The sequence below is a fragment of the Myzus persicae genome, unplaced genomic scaffold, assembly GCF_001856785.1.
Source record: "Myzus persicae strain clone G006 unplaced genomic scaffold, MPER_G0061.0, whole genome shotgun sequence".
Classification (NCBI taxonomy): Eukaryota; Metazoa; Arthropoda; class Insecta; order Hemiptera; family Aphididae; genus Myzus; species Myzus persicae.
The window spans coordinates 20,937-36,504 of record NW_019102509.1 but is presented as its reverse complement, the minus strand read 5'-3'; positions in this window follow the sequence as shown (position 1 = coordinate 36,504).

Genomic DNA, 15,568 nt, shown 5'->3' with positions numbered 1-15,568 from the left:
TGTTAAATGGCGTTGTATACTTGTATCCATCGTGGTTGTCTTTCAAAACTATATCTAGATGAATTTTCTTAAGTAATTTTTCGATCTGAATTGATACGTCATATTCATGAAGAACCACTTAATTTACCTCGGAGAATGATTTCAAATTCAGCAAAGAAAAAAGCCCTTCAAATGCATGATAATTTTATTAAAATACTTTTTTGAGCCCAAGTGCAGTTCGACCATTACATTTTTTAAGCCCAAATGCAATTCGACTAAAATAAGTGCAATTCGACCATACCCATAATAACCTATTGAAATCTAAATGTTGAATTTTTTCTTAAATCTTGTTAAAACGAATTTTGTTGATTTATGCTTTTGATACAGCCAATTTCGATGTAACTAACTTTCGATTCATCGATATTTTTTCTCAGTCCCTTGAGATCCGTTTATATCGCGAGTTGACTGTATACGAGTATATATATACTACTGGAATCGGAGACTTGTCGTCCGATTATATTTGTTCGACGATCGCGTTTTATAATAATATGTATACAAATTTGAAACTCGGAAAGTGTACACAAAACGTAGACACCACCACGTCGGTGCAGAATGAGTGGTGTGTAGGCAATGACCGAACGAAAAACCATCGCATCTTCCAGATAAATTGCGATCATTATTATTGCTAGAATTTCGTCTGCTTCACACAAGGTGAATCTGCTCGACACCGTCGCAGTGGACCACTCACACGACATCTCTGCAGGAGACTTTTCGTGGAATATTTTAGACGCCAACGTCGCAGCTCTCCGCTGGTCCGCCGTACAAGCGCTGTGTGCAGTTCACTGCTGCGATCGGTCTGATCTCTGTGATCATTGAACGTCGCACAATATTATGAAACACGCCGCGCCGACCCCACACATCATACGTGCCTACCGCGACCATTACTGCACAATGTGACTTAGCACGAGCCAGTTATAGCTTTCGCCGGTCCGAAAGGGGCGCTCCGCGGGAGGCTTTCGGGGGCTTTGAGTGTACCGTCCACGCGTTTTGCACAGAGTGCCTATACCGCCAAACGTCACTCGTTAGCCGCAAGAAACTCCGTCTCGTTTCGAACATGTTTCTATTATTATTATTACAATATTTTGTTCTCCCGAAATACACGAATTCCACGCTCTTCTCGGTAACTCGCCTCCATACCTACCGCCGGCAGAGTCGGTCTTTTTTACGATTGTCCGGATTCTTCACTGTGCTGTGGGGGAAGATCCGCCGCCGTCGTCGTCATAGCGGTCGGTCGTCATCGTCGCCGCCGCTGCCCCGCGGGTCTTGTTTGTACAAAACACATTTCACACCTCTGGCGGCACCGGGTGTGGTCTTCGGACACGGATGAAGGAAATAACAACAATAATAATAATGATAACAATAATATATAATATAATGCCATTACGATTTAGACGTATCTCTCCCACCCTCCTCCTCCTCCTCCTCCTCCTCCTCCTCCTCCTCCTACTCATCCTACTCCTCCTCCAACTCGAGCGACAACAGAGAACCGTCGGCAAATATAATATCATATACATATATATATATATTGTACCTATCCGTCGTATACTTATTGCATTATATAATAATATGTATAGGTACGAACGCTCAATGCCGCCGCCGCCGCCGCCGCCGCAGGAACAATGAGCCAAAAAAGGTTGACGCGTATGTGTATAATATGTTCCTATTATTTGCCGCCGGTTGACAAATTGTTGCTCCTTCTTTCGGAAATTCTTCTCGATAAATCTTCCCCCCTCCTGCTCCTGCTCCTGCCGCCTCGTCGTCGTCACAGACGTCGTTTCCTCAGCCGCCGCCGCGAATCCGTCGGCTGAAGATTGTGATATTATGTTACGCGCATTACATATATATAATACCTATACCCATATGATATGCAGAGTCTTTTTCCTCGTATGTATATATATATATATATGTGTATAGGCACCTAAATAATAGAACGTGCGACTGCAACAGATAGGATTATGGCCTTACAGCGGGGAACTGCAAGCGAAATAAAACGACCACGATATTTATAGTATAATATATTACACGCCGTCATCATCCCCTTCGACTAAATCCTCGTACACGAAAACGTGGCCCGTCGATTTATAAATAAGCCCCCCCCCCCTCCTTCCCCTACAATCAGACATTATAAATAATTATTTTCTCTCTTTTTTTTTTTATACGTGACAAATGTAAATTCGTAAAACCGTCGCATACGATCATAATATATTATATTATTATAATTTATAACGTTGCAGTTATTTTGGCACAGAACTATTTGCTGCATGACTTCATTTCCGTATAAACTATACTGAAATTTCGTATAAAATTGGGCAAATATCAGTTCTACAAAATATAGAACATATTATACCTCGCGTGTCGCAGAGCTCCGCGCGGTCCGGTCCACAGGCGGTCAGTGGTCAGGTCAGTCCACAATAGGTACACGAACGAAATAAGGTTGTTTGGTCTGAAAAAAAAATGTTTGCCAGAAATTCATCCACTTCGGTCTCGCGTCCTTCCCATACGTTTTCAGGACGGCCAGGAATCGGTTCCTGCTGCAATTTTTCAAAACAAACTGTTCCTTCATCACAATTTGATCCTGCCCGGGGTAACTACTGCAAAAATCACGAATCGTGCAATACGCAGCCGTCGACACGACCCACGCCATTATTGTCGATTTTTATCGGATATTCGACATCCCGTAGTTTTGTCGTTTGGGACATTTACTGCAGTGCCTATTAATCTCTCGCTGTCTCGATATGGGTTCGTGTTTTTAATTACTTATTGAACTCATACATAACGTAACAACAATAATTATGCGGTCATGCTTGTCAGTTTTGGTTCAAATAAATCGCCCGGAAGTACAGGGAACTGTCTGCAGGCGCTCGCGGATCCTGCCTTTCGTCATGCTATTCCAACCCGTACCTATACGATATATTTTGTAAACACAAAGAAGCGTCAATATTACTAAGCATAATATTATATATTATAAAGGCGTAGAAGACAACAGTATAATGTATAATTCGGTTCGCGAATTCGTGAAGTTAATTCAATCGATAAACCGGGAGGAGACCCGCCTCAGACTGAACATCATATATATATAATTACTGTCGCAATGCTATATATTATTGCAATATATATATAAAAGTCGGCCATTGAATCTGTTATAATTTTTAATATATAAATGTATAATATAACTAGCAGTAGAGCCGAGTGTGGCTGTAATGGGGGCTATGCCCTCCCCGTTCAAAATTCCTGGCTACGCGACTGAGTTAAGCTGCATTTACCCGGCACGGCTGGTGACAAAAACATCACAAATATAAAATAAGATGTTCTGAGATAAATGCAATATCGGTTGACTTCAGTTCACGGATAAATCGGTGTTGGTATAGGTACTTCGCTTACCTCAATTTGTGAACAAATTTTACCGGCATGGGAAATCCGCCTGCGGTGGGTTGGATATAGCGCTTGGTTTTTTCTTGAACGTCGTTCAAACTGCAGCTCTCCAAACTTCACTGATTCTCAGAGAACAATATTAATTTTTCCTCGAAATCGGTCGAGTATAGTTTTTGGGCATTATAACCTACAAACGTACATTTATTTGTGTATGCGGGTATATAATACATGTATGTGTTTTACGCACCAATTTTGTTACCGAAGTCTCCGAATAACGAGCAGCGTAATGATATACATTTGGAATAGTACGATTTTCGGTTTCAACGAGAAACTTGTTTACCAATATGAAAAAAAAATAAAACACTGAACACACACGCGCACATAATAATATTGTTGTATTACATACCTATACACATTTTACTATAAACAATATAATTTATGATTTTAGTGTCACTCGTATAATTTTTACAAATTATCTCCGAAAACAAACGCGTCAAGAAGGCAATAAAAATCTTCGGGAACACACCTGTCGATATATATATATATATATACTGTTCGTACCCAAATATAAGCGCGCGCACACACACACACACACACACACACACAATACGTAGGTATACCATGCCATAATACGTCCCCGAATGGAAGAACGTGCCCGTTTCTCGAGTTTCGTGTCTTTACAGATAATCATCAGAATAAATCCACGAGACGCCATTGAGCACAAAAAAAAACCAAACAAAAAACAACTATATACTTTTATGTGCTATTAAACTCGTTCACACGAATAATATTATAAAATATCATACATGCCCGTATGCATATAAATATATATATATATATCAACACGATTATTGTACTCGAAATATTATCTTATACACGGACCATACCCTCTTTTTATGTAATTATTTACCCTATAGCTCTACGGTTCTGTATTTTTCCAGTCTCTCGTATTTTTTACTTACACGGTCGTGTACACGAGTCGATCCTTTGGTCAATAAATCAAATCGAATGCAAAACCATACGGACATATATAGGTACGCGGAGGCATAATAATATTTTATTATTGTATTATATTATATTATTATCTAGGGCGCGCTTGCGAGGCAGTTGAAAACCGAACAAACTACGACTGCCTCAAGTACGTATTCGGTGTAATATTATAATATGTTTACGGAATATAAAATGAGCTTAAATTATTTAATTATTAAACATACATTTCCATATTTTATTTCCACTTCGTAGTATAATGTATTCATTCGTGATTATTCGACTTATCTCGTTTAACTGCAAGCATAATATCGTAACAAGGCAATCGAATGTTCATAAAAGTCTTTGCTCCAAGCCGGATGGCGGATGCAAATAAATTCTCTTCTGAGAACATAATAATATTATTATTGACCATAATGAGTGAACTCGATTTATTTTGAATTCTAACTATCTCGGTGTCGCCGACTTAATAACATCAAATTATACAAATACCTACCGTACTGGGCGTTCGATCGTAAATATATTTTTTAATGAACCAATCATAAAATATATTAATACTTGCAGATAATATTTTTTTTTTTCCGTATTATAGTGTCATGCAACACCGACCTAATAATTGGAAACTTTCTTGAGCTGTGAAGGAATCTCTTCAGGATACATTTACCAAGTATTGTACAGATGTGAAGGTAAACAGTCAAAAAAAGCTCATCAAATTATAGGAAAATCTCGATAAAAACTGTGTACTCCAGCGACCAGCTGCAGTAAGCATTATAAATTATAATATAAGTATATAAAATAATTAATGTGATTTGTATACATAGGAGAGTTAAAAATAAAGTTGTTGGTATTTATTATTTCGGTCCGTAAAAAAACACACATTGCCGTCAATCTTAATTAAACTTTATGTTGTACATTATTTTTATACGAAGCTCTGCAGTTAGGTTTATTTTAATGAAAACGGTCTGAGAGTGCTATATCTGAAAACTCTCCTTATTCTTATTGCCCTATACCGAAATTGAGTGGATACTATTTTTAATCATTTTCTTTTTTTTTTTTTTTTTTTTTTTTTTTTGTCGTCATTGAGACACTCATATTGTAAATAATAAATCATGTCGAGTAGATTCTATACAGAATAATTCGGAGTTTCGGAATCTAATTTTTAAAAACTTCTAAAAAAAATAATTAAAAATAACTATAATGTGAATACCTGTAGATTCAAATTGTTGTACTGATATAATTACTACATAATAGAATTATTTTATATTATTCATATTGTTCTTAAAATGTTCATAAGTGATCATATAGTAGCCAGTAGGAATGTAAGGTCTGAAATTGGAGATTTTCAAATCATTCGAAAAACCGTTATCTTTCCATATAATATAGAAACAAGGCATACATAGTGATATAGTTCATACCTACTATATATTAATTCATATTATCATATCCTACTTTGATAAGTCTTAATATAACACCCGGATAGTGGAGTACAATAATGTTTTAAAAACTGAAGTGCGATTCGTGTGAAAACTGAACTCTCGGTCAACCACCAAATAATTACAGAATGTCTCCAATACGTTGACGAACTCAGCAGCTTCGACACTCTCAACACCCTAGACGCAGAACTCGGACCTGACGCGGACACCACCGCACAAATTTTATAAGTTCTTAAACAAAATCAAATTGTATAGCTCAATTTAACGACAGCACAAAATTGTAAGTAATGGCCATATATTTTCGCCGATGTTAAAAACAAACGATAAAAAAAGAAATAATAATCATATTTTAACCATATATATTTACACCAAAACAACATGTCTCGCCCCCTCACATCAAATTGTAGGCCCCTGAACTAAATTTGGTTGAGATTTCTATACACATTTTAAAAATAAAATGAAGCCTATTGTGGGCATCACACACGATTTCTAGGTAATGATTAAAATAACAAAATGTTAAAATATACATTTACATCATAAAATAAATATTGATATCAAAAATTCAAAAATGTCTAAATTACAAACCAATTTCTACGGGCCCCTGTACTCCAGGTCCAACAGGCCCCCTCCCTCTTCTCCACTTCTGGAGGTCTGAAGTGTACATTTGTGATCAGTATATACTGTAACCGAGTGCGTTTCGTATTTGAAATAATTGTCGATTGGTTTCTAATTTTAAACAACGGTGTGTACAATAGGGCGTGGAGACTTGTTATTGTCGGTAAAAAGGAGCGCGCACTGTACATTATTATTTTTCATATCACTTATTCGTATTATTTTTGTGAGCGAATACCGTTAAAAAAAAATAACCAACCCACCGGACGCACATAGTCCTAGACGCGCGGAATACAAATAAGGCGCCCGCATTTTGTTCACAAGAAATTACACTAAAAAATTACACATTATAATAATATTATTATATTGTCTTTGTTGTTATTCGGATATTGTTTGGGATTTTTTTTCCGTTCGGTTCTACCTACAGACGTACAATAATTCCGCCAAAATTACTTCACCTATATAATAAATATGAGTACCAGAAAATACGCGCGCATCATTCGCACTTCAAACACGTAGGTACCATAATGGTACCGCATGGAAGGCCTTACCTAAACATAATAAAATTATATGGCGGGGCGTAGTATGTAGGTAATACAAAATATAAAATATATTATTGTTATTATTATTATTATTATTAAGTACGACCATGCACGCCGGATGCGGAGCCTTCGTCGTATTTTCCGTCTCACGCGTGTGATCCAAAACGATCGCACCGGTGTGGTTTACACTGGACGCGTATATACTCGTACCAATACACTTATCGATTGAAAATATGTTCCATGGTACGGTAGATAGATATTATAACATGTTTATAGATGTGCATAACAAGACATGCCGGCGAAGAGTGTTGTTTAAGATAATATGAGAAATGATTGCGTAGCGAGCGAAAGACACAATATTATGACGTATAAGTTTTCAAACGCGATCGTGTGATAATGGTAGGTAATAAACGATTAAGTTTAAAAAACTGAAACGTTCCGAGAGGTTTCTAGAGCTCAATACTTAAAAATATATTCAAAGAGTAATATTTATAAAATGTGAACTTCTCTCCGTTTTTTTTTTTTCTTAATAGTCTTAAGTCTTAACGTACTTGAAATATGTTATTTGTATACACTCTCATACATTTTACAAACAGCTTATGAATATAATGCACTATATTATTATATCAATCGAATTCTGTATTTATAATGCTGTGAGTTGTAACTATAGGTAATGAAAAAATAAATTTCTAATAAATAAAATTTTTCATTTATTCATTTTAGTTTATGCGAGTTCAGGGAATAATTTTTTAATTGGAAGGCTATTATATGGCTAATTTTTGAGAGGGCATAGCGATTCCACTACTCCAGTATCCTTAGTTGAGCTAATGTGAATAATCTATATCCATTGTTCATCATTGTATTAATTATGTGATATTAATTATATTGTACCTATTATGAGTTTTACATCTTATTATGAACCATAATAGATATTACTATGTCGAAGAATCGTGAAAAAAATCGAAATTATTAATTTTGTTTCATAATTTCAGCATTCGATTATAATCGGAAGTTTTCACAACTAAATAATCCAAACCTCACCAGAATTATGGAATTCATGTCTCTCTTCTCAGAACGTCCACTGCCAAGCCCATTACCCTTTTACCAGTTTCACCGTCAAGTCCAAAGTTCCTCCTGCAGTCACCATCTCCTGTGTCACACCTCTCGGTCTGCAACCAAGTTTTTCACGCCGCCCAACGAGAACACTCCATGCAGGCTGGGCGTCCTGGTCCGACAGTCCTGGTCCGCAAATCCTACAGTTGTCTTTCGTGCAGTATGATGTCTGAAAGGTGGAAATAGACATTTCCCGATTCCATACCAGCAGAACTAATTAAAGATTTGAACGGTTTCTTGAAATGATCGTCGGCCAAAATCTGCTCTGTTTCAGACGTAATAACCTGGAAAGCTTGACAAAATGTCAACGTTTGATAAAAATAAAGGAAAATGTATAGTTTAATATTGATTATATTTATTTATTTTTGCATAACTTATAATAGTACTAATATAGTTATCAGTGGTGTATTGGTAAATANATTAAGAGGACGCCACACCCGCATGTGCTGTCTCCGTCTTACAAATGTACAACATAGCAAAAACTGTTTAGCGCGGGACAACTTTTCTCGCACCATATTTGTTGTAGAATTACCAAATTTTCACAACACTTAAAGAAGAACTTTATCTGTGCAACAACGTGCTCTTTTTTTAATTACACTTTCCAATCATTTTTTATAAGCAAATGAAAAAAACAAAAAAACAAAATGTTTAGAAGCAAATAACTTTTGTTGTATTTATGTTATCTAGAATATAGGCACGTTGTTGCATGGATAATTTTCTACTCGATATGTTCAGAAATTTTGGAGCCACTACTACAAACACAGAAAGATAAAAGTTGTCCCGCGCAAAACAGTTTTTGCTGTGTTGTTCCTTTGTAAGACGGAGACAACACATACGGGTGTGGCGTCCTCTTAACTTACAATATGTATTATACATTTATATTATTATTTATTATACATAATTAGATTACCTTTAGGTACAGTATACGGGCATACGGCTATTACACTGAATAGTGAATAAAATAATATTATAGATATATTAGCTATTAACCTATTAGCCTATTAATAAATATTAAATATAAATTACTTATATAGTTATATTATATGTTTTTTTCATTAAAATGTATAATAGATAACATTATACCTACAACATTATTCTTATTAGAATTTAGTAAACCATATGATACACTGATACAAAAAGCCAAATAGAATTTAACTATTATTAACTTTTTATATCTCACATTTTTATTTTTTGATGTATTCGTTACATAATTTATCTTTGCTTTCTTCGGTGTGGAGCAAAACAAATTTGTTATTTTCGGGGTGATTTTCGATTCTTTCCGTTCATTGGAACTCATCTCATTCAAATAATAAAAATTAATATAATATAAGTGTTTAAACAAACTACATGTGTGTAATTATTGCAAGCTATTGCCAATAATGTTACCACAAAATAATGACCACTCAGTTTTCAAAATGTAAGTAAATTAGGACTTAGAAGTAAGTAATAAAGAATTACAAAATTAAAACGAACACTAGTGGTCAAGATACATAGTACCTACGGGTTATACGTTTTACACACTTGTAGTCTCTTAAAAGTTTAATACTTAAATTTTAGAAAATATAAAACTTACTTTTACACAACCATCAACAGCGAGCAGTCGGTGCTTATTGTCAAACGATATTACGTTAAACCGTAAAGTCGTACGGGAAAATTCCAAAAGGAAAATGACAATTATTTGTGAATAAATCTATAAATAATAAATCATTCAAACGGCCCACGCCTGATTAACACTTAATAGCGTCAATGGTTACCAAAATGCAAACTTAAAATGCATTACACAGCGTATACTGTTATCTTTAATAGTCAACAGAAAATAATTCATTAAAATTTAAAACATCATAACAATTTTTTTCCATAAACTATTAAATAAGTTTTATTTGGTTTTCGAATTATCTTAGTAGCGTATACCCGTAAAATGATCATTTGCATTGGATTCGAAAATCGGCGTGTACTCGGGTATACGTATACCAATAACCAATACACCACTGAATTAGTTACTATAATAATATTAATTATTATTTGTACGAAATACAAACCCAATAAAAGTGAAGTGAGTATTTATGTGAAGTTGTTTTCAAGAAATATCGATAGTCATTTTTATACACAGTCTTACATTTTACATCATACACAATAATACGAGTATAAGACTAAATCAGGGATCGGCTCAATACTTTCAAAATTGAATTCAAATACAAAATACATTTGATTTTATTGAGTACCTAATTGCCATAAACATGATACCATTATAGGTACATTTGGAAAAAAACTACATATTTAAATAAAAATAAATTGTAAAATTATAAGCTTGAGGATTTTCAACAAATTGATGGCTGTTTTTCAAAAATCTATTTTTTTCCGAAAACGTTGAACTAGTCAGGGTTATAAAATATGTATTCGATCGGTCCTAAGTCAAAGTATTGAAATCGTAAAAAATATAAAATATAATATAAAATTAAAATAATAATAAAATAGCATACTATATAAAATCGTGTCTTAATTAGTCGTTAGATTGAGTGGAAAACGAAAAGTATTTGGTATTTACTTAGATTATTTTGTTATTAAAAAAGTAACTATTTAGGTACATAATAATAATATGGTAGTTACATAAATATTAAATACCTATAAATATTTAATTTTAAACATTTTTTTTTTTGTTCTCTTTATAGATTTAAGGCAATGTATATGCAAATGTAATGCTAATGGCCTTAGCAATCAAAGCAGAAATTATTAGAATTTCGAGACAAAAATAAAAAATAATAATAATAGTATAAAATATAAATAGTATTTAAAATTTAAATACAACATACATAATGCATTTTAAAGCACCCGATGAAAGATACAATTATTATTGTAACTTCCAAATTATACATCTGCGTACCAATATATACAATAAATATAGGTAGTGCAAAAACTGAGGATTCCCGACAGTAATTATTAGGAGGTACTGCTGTGGTTTGAACAAGTTTTCAATATTTTACTTTTGCTAGTTTTGCAGGCCTTCCAAGAGTATAAAATCTCGAGGTCGTGAGCATATCGTCGGACTAGAAAATAAAATTTATGTGTACGATTATTAATATCTTAAACGTTAGAATATAAAATGACGGACTGCGTAAACAACACGTGTATTACGTCTGTAAAAAATGTAACGTACGCTCCGTCGGCGCCGTTTGATTTTCGACAATAATATTATTGTAATATATAATATTATGTTAAACACAATAATAAATAATAGAATCGTAATCTCGTTATAATATTATGTTAAGTATTCTATAATATAATCTCGTTCGTTTTTTTTTCCAGTTTACGTCCAAAGTCCCGTATAATAGTACAAGATCAAAGAATATGACGGAATTATAATAAAATATAATCTAGAGCTGATTATCATAATATCCGAGGAATTCGGAGAATTAAAAAACCATAATATTTGAACGTGTCCGTTCGTTTCTTATTAATTTATTTTATCCGAACGGAAATGGCCGCACATGGTATTCAATACTATAATAAAAAATATTATATTCGTGCGATGACGTAACTCTAAAGATTTTTTACTATACGTTATACCATTCGTAAAATTAATAATTGAATTCAAAACGGATTTATATTAAATACTTTTTTTTAACCTGATACTTATATCATATGCATATATACTTATAGTATTTTATGTATAATATGTAAACAACTACCGAACGAAAACCTACAGACGACGGCTATAATTATTTGTAAGTAGTTCGCGTGGTTAGTTGAGATGTTTATTTAGAATGCATTTTTATAGTTTTCGAAAACGTCTCCATCGGTGCATAATATACGTTTTATAATCTCTCGCCGAACGCAATAGGTGCTTGTTTAATTATTAAACACGACGTAAAATATGTATAAAATAAATAAATATAACAAAATAATTTTATATGCATATACCAATTAGTTACGTATATAAGAATAGATCATATATTATATTATGTACATTTATTATAATAAATCCATGATAATTTAAATAATTGTTCAATAAATACGAAAAATGGAATGATACGCTTACGAACATGGTGTAGTTACCAACATATCGATATGGTTATTACTTACTAGTTATTAGTACCCGCATGTACTATGAAGTGATTTCATGCTCTAAAAAACAACCAAGTATATATTTTGTAAAAATAATAAACACGATGTGCCGCAAAACTATTCATATATTTTTATCCACTAAAAATAGTTATTGTGTTATCAATTAATAATGCTTAATTATTGTATTATGTTTTTTTAAGTATCTTATAAAAAAAACTGTTTTTTATTATTATGTTCCAAAATGATTGCACGCATATGTCATAAAATTAGTGTTGTCAACAGCAAAAATGTGCATTTAATATGCACTCGTATCGGAAAACTAGCCGAATATGCACTTACGGCTGAAAAAAGAGTCAAATATATTGTGTCGAATGTGCGAAGAAGTGATATATGAAATACCGACTCTTCGCCTTATGGGTGTGCAATGTGCATGTACGTAAAAATATGATGTAAGTATTCTCCGATCACACGCATGTTGCGTTTATTCGCTTCATCAACGTCCTTATACATTTTATAATATTATTACGATTTCGTACACACCCACGTGTAAGGCGAAAACCGTGATGCCGGGGCATTTTACACCGCGCGCACGTACTAATATGACTCACGACCGCCCGACGACGTTCGGGTTTTCGAAAAGACGATAAAAAATTTCAGATTTTTAAACGGGACACACATCCGAAACGTGAACGATTTCGGTAATCGCTCGATTAGGTACGCGACGTATAATCATTATTATTGTTATTATTATTTATCATATATAATACGAGCGATGTGCGCAGGAATGCTCGCGTTGCACGTCGCACAACAACCGAACACACACGCAGTATAATATTGAAGTGTGTCTATCGTATAAGACCCGTCGAGGTAATAAGCACGCTCCTCGACATAAATCCACGGCCAGCCTGTAACGACTTCCCTAAGGTTTCCAAGGTTTCCAATACGTAATTCGCATCGTCGATGGCACAGCGCAGCCGCAACTCGAAATCCATCGATTTTGAGTTACATGGCTACACTATAACACTGTAAAAAAATAGCTCTGCGTAATGCCAAACCGCCAAGTTTAGTCATTAAAAAGATGTGTCGATAGTATAGGTACTGCAGAGTCATAATGTAATTTGTAGCTTATTTTTAAAATAAAGAGAGCCCCGCTTTTTCCTAGTGTCAGTGTACGGATTTTAATTTATCCGATTAACCACTCGTGTCAAAATAATTCAAAAGTGCCTTATTTCGATTCGAGGCGTTCTCGCTCTAAACAAAAAATATTTATCGCGTGATAATGTTGAGTGCGAATCAGCAATATTTAGAGTTGGTATTGCAACAACATACGACTGTCTTGTATTCATAAATACAAAATATGGCAGTCTTGCAATTACATAAAAAAAAAGCCATCAGAATGACTCTTTGTGTTTATGAGAGTATTTCAAAATATATGTACATCATAAAAATATGCGTATAGTAGTTGATCCGATGACGGACTTAACATAATTTTCGCCTCGTTTCTCGATAGCGTCGACGTTTGGCGATAAATCTATATGTGCCTGGGTACCGCGAACAGCGAACGGACAGTGCAATACAATATATTATTGTTCTAATATTATTCTAATCACAAATGGTATTGACTTGGTCGATAACTCGGCGCCGTGTCGGCGAATGGCGTGCACTCATAATTTAGCTGTGTCTGCAGGATAACGAAAAACAAAAAAAAATAAACACGTGATGGCGTCATTAGAGATATTTAATGGCGTCTGTTGCAGTGTGAAGAATAAGCGTGCTGCCGGCGGCAGGCTCTTGAATGCGCCGGTGAAAAGTCAATAATCACTAGACGGTCCATAGTTTATCGCATTATGCGTACCTATGCGTCGCATTTCGATAAAATCGATAAAATCGATTTATTATTTGATTCCATAAAAAGCGTAAAATATTATGTGTTGAGGTCCGCGAAACGTGGATGAAAATAATATCCAACACGTGTGTAATAAAAACTCCAAGTAGAAATACTTGTAAAGCTAATAAAATATGATGTAAGACTTAATTTGGTTAAATAAAAACCCGAATTCTGGCCGTTCGGTGTTAGCATAAGTAGTCATGCGTTCTCTGAGTCATTATAATAAATTTTCCAATTTTTAATATGGATAAAAAATATTGTAATTATTTAGAATTTTATTTAAAATTTAATTAGTTACAACTTACAATTCTTATGAATAATTGATTATGTTAAATAGAATATGTGTTTCAAATAATTATGATTATAATACAATGACATTATATTATAAACTACACATAGTAAAAAAAAAACAGTCATAATAGGTATAATTAATAATAATTTGTACAATTAATATAGTATTATTAATAAATTGACTTACACCTAATGACAAAGAAAGGATTCCCAACATGTGAGGTGTGCGGTGTCAAACCGGCTGGGAAACAAATTATAACTGGATGTCTCAAAATATCCGATCCTTGACACTACGCTGGGACCAAAACCGAGAACGATACCAAAATAAAAGCCTTCTTGAAATCAACAAACCTGTAGGACTAGACGTACGAAAAAATTGAAAGCCATATCAGTATAGCTGTTTGTTACTTAGAAATAGTTGGAATTATAGCTTTATAAATAATTTCACCCTACACTGCATTTACTTTTAATTTAGTTGTGTTTTCACATAAGTATATTTATAAATTCCTTGACTACTAATGGGCACAGTTGCCGGGTCTTTGCTTCGAGATCAATAAAAAACAAAAAATGAACTGTAATGTTCCTATATATAATTGTCCTATCATCATTACAAGACGCATATACCTGCCATTAGCCACTATTATTATTTTTAATGTCATTGTTGTGCACATAATTTCATAAAATATTCTTGAAAACGATGTAAGAACTCTTGTCTTCAGCAGCTCCATCTTCGGCTTCGGTAGACAAACTATTTGTCGCGGGTAAAAATTGTTTTCTCCCGGGAAATTATGTTTTTGAAATTACATAATACATGACAAACGTATTATAATTATAATCTTTTCGTCGGAGTACAAGCGGTTTTGACACAAAAACTATAAAAACCCGCAATAGCAGACACCCCACACAATATATTATAACAGGTACCTCTATAATGTTATATCCGTCCAAAAATCAAATACTTCGCGGTCGCGTCGTTTAGGTATACATACCACCGGCTACGTGTTATCATACCCAGGTATATTATTATCGTACAGGTGTCGGCAGTCCATAGACAGTATACATATCGATTTACGGACAATAAGAAACCATTAGAATATAATCGTACACACATAATATTATAATATAGATATTGCAGTATTGTTTCGTCGAGCGATCGCATAGGTGTTGTATACTTAAAACCGAGCTACGCGCGCATTACAATAACAATTTATGTGTTATGCGTGCGTATT